Source organism: Molothrus aeneus, chromosome 2 (assembly GCF_037042795.1).
Source record: "Molothrus aeneus isolate 106 chromosome 2, BPBGC_Maene_1.0, whole genome shotgun sequence".
Lineage (NCBI taxonomy): Eukaryota > Metazoa > Chordata > Aves > Passeriformes > Icteridae > Molothrus > Molothrus aeneus.
The window spans coordinates 21,623,588-21,635,725 of NC_089647.1; positions in this window are offsets into that span (position 1 = coordinate 21,623,588).

Sequence of the window (12,138 nt, forward strand, 5' to 3'; positions counted from 1 at the left end):
TGCTTGGTCACTCCCTTTCGAAAAACAGTCGGTCTGCTGAAAAAATAGATCCTTTGGTTTGCTCTATATTTAGGCAAAACCAATCTTAATTCCAGGACTATAGAAATGTATGCTTTTCATTCCACCCTTCAGCTAAGAAAAAAGGGGAAAACAAAAATTTGAGCAAATCCATCTATAACAGTGTAATATTTTACGAGTCTGTTTAATAGACAACTACAGCAGTAAGGAGGAGTCTGACAAGTCACTGCTGCCCTTTGTGTTGTTTGTGCTCTGAAGGCCATTCAGTTTCTTCATCGTCCTTCAGAGTTCGCAGATTGGGCTGTGATTTCTTGATGGGTTTAGTTCATGGGTATAAACTTATTTTCTGGTAATGCCCAGATGTGGTAGAAACTTCAAAACCATAAAGAAACCATTGACATCCTCAGTGTCCTCAGGGATGAGGACAGATTACTGAAGGGAAGAGTGAAATAAAAGGTGGGAAAATCAGAGTTACTGCTGTTGGCTCCTCAGCAAAGCTGTGTGACTTCTCAGAGTGGAGTGAATACTTGTCCCCAGGTTTGTTTTTCTCTTTCTAAGGGGTAATGGTGGTATTGATAACATGTATATGGATTTTTCTGTATTAAAAATTTTTGCTGTCTTGTTGAGGTATACTAGTTGAGAGTATACTGGAGAATACACATCCAACTCATCACAGTTCTGGCCCTAGCATAATTTAAATTATACTTGGAAAAAAAAAAATTGCAGCATAGTCTGTCTAAATAGCTGAGAAAATAACTTCTCTGTTATCTGAATGGCCTCTCCATTACTGAAGTATTTTTGCCATGGCTCTAGCAATATATGCATATGCTGGAAAACTTTCATTGTAGGCATACCCTAGAGGAACTGGGTGTCCAGCTGGCTGAGAAGGTCACCTATGTATCTAACTCTCTCAGACACACTCAAAATCACTGGGGAAACTAAAGTTTACCTTTAGGAATAACAGTTTAACACATTTCACCAAGTTCCCTCCTACCCCTGTGAGGTCTTGATGAACAATGTGGTATCATCTTCTCTCAATCCCAAATCCAGTTTACCTGTTGCTCACCCTGCCTTCAGTGCTGCCTTTCACACCAGGCAATAAAGCTGGCAGAGGAAGCTTGGGCTGGGCTGGAGAGAAAGTGGAAGGGTAGGATGAGGTCTGTCAACAACATGTTTTTAACTGGCAAATAGAGGGACATTTCCCTTTAGCAAGAAGGCCTGCACCTGTGATGCAAATTAAGTGGAATATTTGCAGTGTCATACCAGTTTGGTTAGGTTCCACTTGTTTTAAGATATACAGAAATGAAAAACCTTTTTCCCTTTCTTTTCTGCCTCTGGAGCTAATGCATTTAACTCTCAAAGAGGAGACAGCTGATTGTTAGCTTCAGATGCTTTTGATGTTAATTTTATTTTTAAAGAAGCTTGCATATTATTCTAGATTAATTATATCTTTCTGTAAATAAAATTGTTGGAAGGGGTCCACCTCCCTCCCCCCATTCTGCTCAGTTTCTTCCTTGTTTTCTTTCACGTGTCCCTTCCCTAGTAAATTCATCTGAATGTTACATGGTGTTAATTAAGGATCTTAATTGTATATTTGTCTTTACAAAGCCTGCCAGTGTGTACAGGCAACTGTGATTGATTGACAGCATGTGAAGAACAATGGAGAAGCCTTAACAAGGCTTGGCAAAGCAATTCAATCAGTGGAGAGCACGCTTAGGGGAAGAGCTTCACGCAAGGATTTCAGGAAAACCTGTGCTGGGTAACTTTTATTTCCTTAATCAACGGCAGGAAACAGTTCAGCCGTGCTGCAGCTGGTGATTAAAGTAGCTCCCCTAAAGCCCACTGCTAGATGAAATAGCCACATGACTTGAGGTAGAGCAAGCTGTTCTGGAACGTGCACTTTTGTCGTTATTTGGAGAAGCCATAAGAAACTGTGGTTCTTCTCAGCATTGACCTGGAGCTGGGATATTTTGACTTTGGGTTCTGCAGTTGTGCCAGCACAAAGTGCTTGTGATGCTGGTGCAGAGAGACTCCCCTCCCAGCTGAGGTCCTGAGTAATTGACCCAATGCTACACAGGTCAGCCACCTGTTCTGCTGCCATTCCAAGGTAAAGCTTGAGCACACTGGAAGAGAAAAGGTCTGGATTTACCTCAACTCATGCAGAAAGTCTCCCACAGGCAGGGTGAACTTCGTTTGCAGCCACCTCCCTAGGATGTCAGGGGAAAAGCTCATTCCAGTTCTGTGCACCATCCACAGGGCTTGCCTGTCTCACATGCTGTGGTCATATCTGGTACCACCAAATCTGAGTACCAGACCCCTCGAAACTTTGCCTTCTCCTCACATTCCTAAGAGGCTAAAAATTGCTGCAAGCCCTGATTTGCAGGAGACAAGTGGAGGTACAGAGATGTCACCTGTAGCCTCTTCAGTTTCCTAAGCAATGTTGAGAAATTTTAGGGCAAAACAGGAAATTAAACCCAGTTTTCCCAATGATGTTTCTTGGGGAGTTACCTCAGGAGCTTCCAGTCCATGGAGCCAAGTAACACATAGGAAGAGATGCAGTGGTTCAGGAAAAACTCTGGGAAATCACTGCAGTCTGGGATCTGTTACATTTGGAAACAGTAGCATAACGCAGCAGAAACTGCTTTCCCTCCATCTGTCATGCCTGGAGTAGCATTTACATACGTACAGCTCTATGCCAAGGGGTCACGTTACAGCCCAGCTCTCTGCTAACCATGTTACTGCATGTTTTTGTCTCACCTGTGTGTGCAAGTCCAATCCCTGTTACAACTCACAGGACAAATTCCTTGCTGAAACAGAGTTTGACCTTATGTTTAGCAGCAGCAATGACCACTGTTTCAGCAGGAGTGCCCGGTGTGTTAAATTTTCTGTGCAGACAGATCTGCTCTCACCAGTGAAGAAAGCCACCAAAGAGAGGTGTGCACTGTAAACTTCAGTGGCAGGAGGATGTGATGATATTCTGACCTATAAAAGTCTGCACAGCTATTATCTTTTGCCTATTTTACCTCCTCCTCCCTGTCCTGCACTTGTCTCCTGAGTTGAGAAGCACAGAAGATTGGGTGCTGGCAAAGCACATAGGAGACCTGGAGTCAATATCTTTGCCTGCTGCAATCCTTTGCATTTGAGCTGGGTGAACCACTTGGGGTTTGTCTGTATCAGGTGAAGTAAATGCCTGGGAAGTTACACCTTCCTGTAGGCAGCAGTCAGATAAATTCACCCAGGAGAACATGGCATGACTGTCTCCTGATCAATTTAGAGCTTGTCACTCAAAGAGGTTGCCCGGGCTGCGGGGATGGCCCAGTTCCTGGGGAAAGCAGCTGGTGAACCCCTGTGGTTTACAGCCCTCATCATTAAGGTAATTAGCACAAACAGAGGAAACTTTAAATTAAAAATGAGCACATTAGATCCCTTTATATGTCTGCCTAGTCTAGTATCCTCTCTTCATCAGTGGTTGATAACAAATGTTTAGAGGAAACTATGAGAAAGGCAAGCATATAGTGGTAATTTTCTGGTGTGCTTGCCAGGCAGTGGGCTCTTGAAAGCTCCTTAAAATCTTGCTGTTTAATAGCACTTAATAGATCTGTTTGCAACTTTGTGAAATCATTTTTTGAAATCTATCTTAGGCATCCATAGCACTGCTGGCAGCAAGCTCCAGAATTTAATTACTCATTTGATGAAGCTTTTCCTTTTGTTAGCCTTGAATCTGCCACCTCATAATTTCATTTTATGCTGTTTCTTCTGTATAATCCTGCCATGTGACCAAACTGTGTGCAAGTCACCAGGACAATTCTCAATTCTCAGACTGGTATCTTCTCTATAGCTGCATGCTGTGAAACTATTGTGGTTATGTTGTGGATATATGTGGCATATGTGTGGAGGGGAGGTTTTTTTTCACTTAACCAAGCCCATACCAATATAACTATCAATTTTAAATTCCATTACAATAACCTGAAGAGATCTGCCAATGATTAAACTCTTCTCTTTTCTTGGAAGTGAAAGCTTTGCCAATGTGAAGCACTGATGCATCACAGAATCACAGAATATGCTGAGTTGGAAGGAACTCACCAGGATCATCAAGTCCAACTCCCTGACCCTGACACTCCAAGTGTCACCATGTGCCTGAGAGCATTGTCCAAGTCCTTCCTGAGCTCTAGCAGACTTGGTGACCATTTTCCTAGGGAGCCTGTTTCAGTTCCCAACCACGCCCTGAGGGAAGAACCTTTTCGTAATAACCAAACTAAACTTCCCCTCACACAATTTCAGGCCATTCCCTAGGGTCCTGTCACAGGTCACCACAGAGAAGAGATCAATGTCTGTCCCTACTCTTCCCCTCATTATGAAGTTGTAGAAAGGAGGTGTAACTGTCCTTCAGCCACAGCTTTGTACAAACCCTTTTCCAGCACCAGTGAGTTTTACCAGGGAGTACAGTTTTCACCAGTGAGTTTTACCATCTCTCTGTGGAGATGGTGTGTGTCAAGGCTATGCTTTTTACCTACCAGCCTGTAACTCACAGGCAGAAAACAGGGCTTTGCTGCAAGAGTGCTGCAGCAAGACAGCTCACCCCTCTTTGCTACCAGACCCATCTGTAGGCCAACAGAAATCTTCAGTAATCCAGCCTTTGGGGCTAAACCAGCCTGATGGGGTGCAAAGCTGTCCCTCAAGCCATGTGAAAGAAAAAGTAAAAATATCTACATGAGGTCTAAGGAGCTTCCCCACTCAATGCCCATATGAATGGCACGAAGTTCATGAAGACCTGTGCCTACGATTTGCTTAAAAAGCGACATCCCCAAGACTATATCTGAAAGTCTGATAAGAGACTTGATTTCTCAGGAACCCTGGAGTTTCTATTAAAAGAAGTGAGAGAGATTGTGAGTTCTGCTCATTTGAAATTCAAGTCATTAATGTAGGAATCTAAATATGGAGTTGGACTTTTATCTTATGAAATATTGGCCTTTGTCTTGGGCTGTAGTAAAGCAAATATGATAAGCTAACAAGTGGCATAAAATTTTCAGCTACTTTCTAAATGTTACAGCATCAAAGAACCAAGCAGAATTACTGAAGGGTCAAAGGCATAGATTAGAAACATCATTAAGAAATGGTAAGAATTACTGATAAGTTTTAGTGTCTTTGTTTTATTACTTCCCTGTCTCAGTCAGATCTGCAAACACACTGATTCACATTTAATTGAAGAGCAGCTTCATTGTGAAACCTGCCATTCTTAGCTCCAGTAAAGAAAATATCTTTAAAAACACCACCCCCGCTTTCTAACATTGTACAGACAAAGAATTACAGCTCATCTGCCACAGGATATACTCTACAAGTGGCATCATCATCTCCCTTAAGTCTTCTTTTCTCTGTCATACATGGTGTGACAAGTAGCAGTCTGGGGACCTGCATGCTGTATGTGCCTTTGTGCAGGAGGGCTCCTTCTCCCTGCTTCTTCGTGCCCCTCAATGCCTCAGTCATCACCAGCAGCCTCTGGGCCAGTGTCCCAAAGCTGCAGAGTGGGGAAGGCGGGCCATGTGGGAGGCAAGTGAGGGTGACTTCACTTCGAGTTCCCAGAGCCCTGCCCACACTCCAGGGCATTCACTTGAGCACAAGTAAATGTGTCCCACTTCCCCAAAAGCAGCACTCCATGGAGCATGTTCTGCTTCCACTGGCCATGGGCTGTAACATTCACTGTCTGTGATGAGATGTATATATTTCATTGGTCTCACAGAAATAAAAAGGATTTGCTGGCTCTGTAGAGCATTGGCCTACATTTCACCATTTTGCTCATGAAGCTGAGCTGGATAGGAGTGTGAAAAAAAGAGCTTGTGAATGCCATAGTGCTGACACAGTTATGTCAGCAAAAAAACAAAACAAAACAAAACTTGTCTCAAGAACTAGTTTCCTTTTGAGGTGCTCTTCTCTGTGGCTTTCACTGCTGCAGAGGCGAGCCCCACCTCACAGATCATGCAGTGCAGAGATGATAAGGGCATGCAGTCCAGCCTGGCTGTGGCTCCAGCTGTGTGCTGCTGGCACCTGCTCTGTCCATGCAGTAGTCTGGTGTCCTTGGTGCAGCTCCTAGGAGAGACACGCATCTAGTGCAAAGTTTAGGCTTGAGGATGACACATGAGAGGCTTCTGACCGGCCTCTGATTCAGGATACTGCATTCATGTGCTTAAGGGTGCATTCACCTCAGCTTATTTCAATTCCAGCATACAGGCACAGTGCAATGAAAGGTGCAGTGTCTTGGAGAAGAATGGATGGTCCTTTAGGTCTGACTGTATGCAGGATGCCCCAGGGTATGTCATACATCCCGTGTCTGCCTTAGGTTGTGGGAGATTTCACAGCTCTAGTGTCACATAAAGTTCACCACAGTGATCTGAATTGATGTAACCAAGCTAAAAGTGACGCTTCAGTACAGATAAGCCCTTCATTTTTAAGTTGGTTATTTACAGTAGACCAGCCTGTGTGAGTCACAGCATCTGACCTTAATAGCACATTCCACTACCTAGGTAAGGATTTGGCTGGTTCTGTCATTTTTTTGCAATTTTTAAACTCCTCATGAAGTCAAGGGTGATAGAAGGAGGCTGGAAACTTATCTGGACCAGAGAAGGCTTCTTTTGCTCTGGGTTTTGACCTTTAGTCATTTTACTTTCAGCCAAAATTCCTGCAAATCCTTTCCTCCTAATCTGTGCACTACAGATTATGAAAAACTGATGAGAAAAGCTAAATCTCATTTGCTCAGAAAGAATAATTCCAATTTTTTCCTGTGGCAAATGAGAAAATTAGGCAAACAAGTGCATTTATCTTAGGCTTAGTTGAATACTATGTTTTATTTGTCTTCATGTAAGGGTACTGTAAGACGGGCCTGGGCATAGGTCCCTGATGGGTTAATAACTCAAACTTTGTTTCTACAGGGATTTTCAGAGCATTGTAGTTTTCCAGATGGAGGACTGGCAGCCTGAGGAAAGGTCTAGACCCAAGGGGTCCTGGCAGTAGAAAGGCAGGATGGGTGGGTGTCCATGAATGTTGCAAGAGAAGACCATGTCTGTAGACCTTTATCTGACAACTGTGCCCAGCTCTGCTGTGGACCCCTGGCTTTGGCCAGATGGGTCCATGAGTCATGGTCCAAACACGTCACTATAATTTGATTTGTGAGTGCTGTCTCCAGTGCCCTGGTAAACATCTGTCTATTGTGAACAAGGCTAAATCACTTTTCCCATCTCTTGCTTTCTGCCTGGGGGAAAGGTAAGAAGTATTGGACTCTTGTCCTTAGTATCATGTTAAGATCCAGCACTGGAGAACTGCTCACATGTTCTGAGCATTTCTGATGATCCCAGAATGCTGAGACAGTGCAGCACAGTGAGGGTGGTCTTATATTTGAATTAATTAAGTCTTGAATTAAGACTGAAATATTTAAGGGTAATTACCTACCCTAGAGAGGCATTTTTCTATCTTGCTCATTTTTATGCTTTATTCCAATGTGCATCTGCATCTTTTTGCACTGCCCAGCCTCATGCTGCCATTTGAGCGATGAAACAGAAAAGGCTAAGTTTGTGGCTTATATATGAAGAAATCTTGAAGCTGCCCGCCAAATCTTCCTTTTGGCTCCTGCGGCATGCCTGAGGCTGGCACCACCCTGCAAAGCTTCCAGATTTTGCTGACACATTACGATAAAAAAAGGACTCACCTTATGTCCTCAAGAACCTAGGAATAGCAGTGACAATAAGAGAAGGCATTTGAGGTTAGGAGAAGTTTGCTGGTATAAAAATTTCAGCCCCCTGAAAAAATATTGGTGTTCTCCCTTTAGGTTTTTTAAACTGCTTATAGACCAAAGCTGCACCCCCAAGAAGGCAATGACTATGATTTTGCTCAGAAAGGCATGTCTGTCAGAGGGTAAAAGATTATAAAAGAGTAGTTTTCTAAAAGCAAAACTGATTTCAATTGAAAGCATGTATCCAGCAAAATTCCTGGAAAATTTCACTGCAACAAATACCTGACTTTATGCTTCAGCCAAAGATAAACTATCAGGCAGACTCAAGAAGTAATGGAATGAAATTATACTGTGTTGTGCTGGAAGGGCATAATAAATGTTCCCTAGACTGCAGTCTCAAAGGACTGTGGCATTTTCATGAATTTTTTGCACAGTGTTGCTTGGAGCCAGACAAGGCAACCACTATCTTGCTCTTCCCATCTTGCCTCTCCTGTTCAGGTCTGTTGCAAAGCCTAATGTGGAAAGGATAGAAAAAGAGTGCTAGATCTGCAGAAAACAACTCCTGAAGGGGAAGAATGACAGTGGAGAGAAAAGTTTCTTCCCTGAGTACTTGTGTATGTCTATTCTCCCCCATTTCTGCTCCTGACACCTCTTTTAGCTAATCCCATACAAGACCCTTCTCTCTCTTGAATAGCTTTACAAAAGAAAATGGAGGGGAAAAGTCATCTAAGTGAAATAGAGGCATGTATTTTAAACAGGTGAGTCAATTGTATTAAAGTGGACACCTTTAATTAGGGTGGGTTAAATCAAATAGTCTTCTTAATCGAAAGTGCCGACATGTGGCTTTAATGTGGTTTAAATAAGTTTTTAAAGTTTCATCACTTGCAAAGTTCATTCAAATTAGGTTTCAGGAGCATCTCCATGTAGGTAAACCCACAGTTTCTCTCACTGATGATCTGGGGACTTCCCTGCCTTAGGAGGGTGCTGCTGCCAGACCCAATTCCCCAATACCTACAAAGCACCTTGCTCTGCCAGAGGCACAGGGCCAGACATGCACAGCCCTCTCTCCTAAGTGCAGCAGACACAGGGTCTGGGCAGCTGCTCATGGTTCTGTGCAAGGCTCCCAGCTGCAGCCTCTCTAGACACCTGCCAGCTGGCAAGGACAGTACTGTCACCTGCACAGAGCCATATCTGAGGTGGCAAAACACTGGCTCTGCTCTTTCTTCTGCCACCAGCTCCCCATGTCCCACATGCACCTACCAGAAACAAGGCCAGAACCATGGATGTGCACTTAGTCTTTAGTGTGCTTGGAAGTCCAGGGGGGAGAAAAGGATTTGCAGGGCTGTTCAGTGCCTGATGTGAGTGACTTTCCTGTGCCATTTCATTAGGGGAACTCAACTGCAGCAGATTCCTGGAAATCTGATCCCCGAGATAAACGTGGAAGAACTGAAACAGCAGTATCTGAACAGTGCTTCAGACTGTCAGTTCAGAGGCGGGTCAGAGCCTCCCTGACCTGAACAGGGCTGTCAGTTATACAGAGAGCTGCTCTCACTCATGGACACCCAGTGGGCCTAAGTGGAGGCAAAAGTTATACTAAACAGCCACACTGCTTTCAGAGTCACATGAGCACTACTGACATGCATTTTCTAAGAGACTGATGACATTTAAAGCTCTTTGAGTAAACTATTTGCTTTATATTTATAACAGGATATTCATCCCAGTGCTTGCCATGGGAATGAAGCATACCGATCAGCCTTCCCAATGACCAAATGTTTGCCATCTCAAGAACCTTCTCCTGGAGAATAAAATACACATCTTTATTGTACAGTTCTGCCTCATCAATAATGCTGGGACAGATTCTCTTACAAAGGTATCAGGTTTAAGAAAGCAGCCATCTTACTAACCACACCAGCCTACTTCCAGATGGCATTTTGAACACAATATAGACCAGGGACATTGCTATCTAATCCATTATGCAATTAGTTAGCAGTTATAAATTAAGTATGGGCCTAGCAGAATGTGTCATTCCATGTGGCAAGCCTCATGCAGCAAGGGCAGAGCAGTGAGCCAGTGAGTCACCACAGGTGACACAAAGGCCAACTCAGCTGGTCATTTTGCCGGAAAAATGAGAAGCAATTCCCATGGGCTAGGAGGCTGCATCTGAAGAAGGAAAAAGATTCTCTTTGCGCACCCTTGTGCTGCAGGTTGTTTGTTTTCTGGTGGTGTTGACACGTGGATGCTCAAATAGCAGCGTGACAGTAAGACAGGTACGGTACCTCCCTCATCAGGTGTGTCCACTGAGGTTTATGGTTCACCTATAACTGCACACCCATGGGAAGGCTGATCTGTGGGCACTCTGAGGCTAATGGTGACTTACTCAGCCAGACCAGGGACAGCTCTGAACCCTCTTGCTGGGCCGTGGTGAAATGCACCACTGACAGGCCAGTGCTGGCTCTTTCTGTGCAGTGTGCGGCTGTGGTGACACCTCCCACACCCCTGCACCCCACTGGACTCTAAAGCTCACCCAGTGTCTCTGTCCCTCTGTGAGCCTCTCAGGAACCCTGGGCCAGTCCCGAGTCAGCAGACACCGGGGGCAGCCCCAACATGGCCGACAGTGGGGAGACACTCTCTGTGCCCCGAGGGTACTGAGGGCACCTGGGCTGGTCGCCTTTGCAGCAGAAGAGACACCAGAGACATCGGTAGAAGATAAAGGGCCGACTCTTAGCAGGGCTTAATCCAAGGTTTTATTCAGGGGCTCTGGGGAGCTCCTACTCCTCAGGGGGCCTCCTGCTGAGCACCTCGGGAGATGTGCCACGGTTACATTTAAAGGAAGATGGAAACCAAAAGTAGATAACATTTTACCAACCAATAAGTGACCCTAACGGGTGGGTACTGGGGGCTAGACATTTAGGACAGTGTATGGGGCAAGGCTTGGGGGGTTGACCCCTAGCCTCTGGCTAATCGCTTGACAACCTGAGACCGAAGCTTCTAGATGGAGGGGATGGGATGCTGAGTGATTGACAGAGAGCCAGGGTGGGGATTTGTGGATGTTCTCAGCAAGGGAGAGGGATTACACAGGTAAAGGGAGGGGGGTGCAGTCTGGGATAAACCATTTGGGAAAAATATGGGGATAGAAAACAAAGCTACTTCAAAGTGTTACAAAGTATAAAAACACACTACAACAACCCAGGTGAACTTGCAGGGGCTGCAGTCACACCATTAGGCTGGAGGGTGAGGTGCAACTTGCCGGATACAAACTGCTTCTCCAAAGTGAGCCACAGATTAGGCTGGGGAGTACGCCCAGTTTACTTAGCTGCCAGTGTACTCCCTGCCTTGGGAAATCCCTAGGTGACAGATTCCTAGCACCTGGGAGATCACACTGGTCACTGTGTACTTGCCCTCTTCTTAGGCTCTTTTTCTAAATATTTGGTACTGACCACAGCTGGAGAAGACACACTGGATTAAATGGACCTTTGGCATGTTCCAGGTGTTGCCGGTCTTATGTGCTTACAAGTGACCAAAACTAGCTTGTAACAAAACTGCTTAGCTAAGACCATTTTGGTAAGGAGTGTTCATTTGTGAAGCGCTTTGAATATCAGGCAATAGAGCTAATCTTTGATTACCAAGTGACTGCTTTTCCAAAAGGAAATATGGGTGGGGAGAAAAAGAAATTTCTATTCATTTCCTGGTCCTGGTTGCCTGGTGAATTCTTTTAACATGCAGAAGAACACATTTGCATGTTGGTATTTTGGGGATGTTTCCTGTGAAAGAAAAAGTATAACTCAAAACTAGCTGACTTGGAGGTCTTGTCATGATTATATCCTCCAAGGATTTGTGTTATTCAGCTGATAAATAGGGAGGAAGGGAAAAACAAAAGTATCACCTTATGTCAATAACAGCAGCATCACAGCACATGACCTGTCCCGTTGTTAGGGCAGACATATGAGTGGAGCTGTTTGCTCATGGTGTTCACTTCTCCGTCGCAGTCACTTGTGATATTTTATTTAGCCAGGATTGAGAGTTTCTGAGAAATGCCTGATCAGTCTGTGGCCACCAGCAACATAAGTGGCCAGGTCCCATCATGATGTTGCAAGATGGATTCACTTTGACACTGATCTGGTACAAATGTCCATGTCAAACATATCCTGCCTATCTGAGCACAAAGGCAAAACAGATTTTCCAAGGTATACAAGCATCTAAAAACACACTGAGGCTCATCCATCTTTTTAAATCATTCACACAGGTCAGGTTCTTAACTCCTACTAATTATAATAAAAAATTATATGAGAATTATAATGAGAAAAGTGCTTTTTAAGCACCTGTTGGATGTGTCTGTCCCCTTTGGCCTGCATGATAATGCCTCTCAGGCTGTGTAGTGTGCTGCAGTCCACGGGACTGGC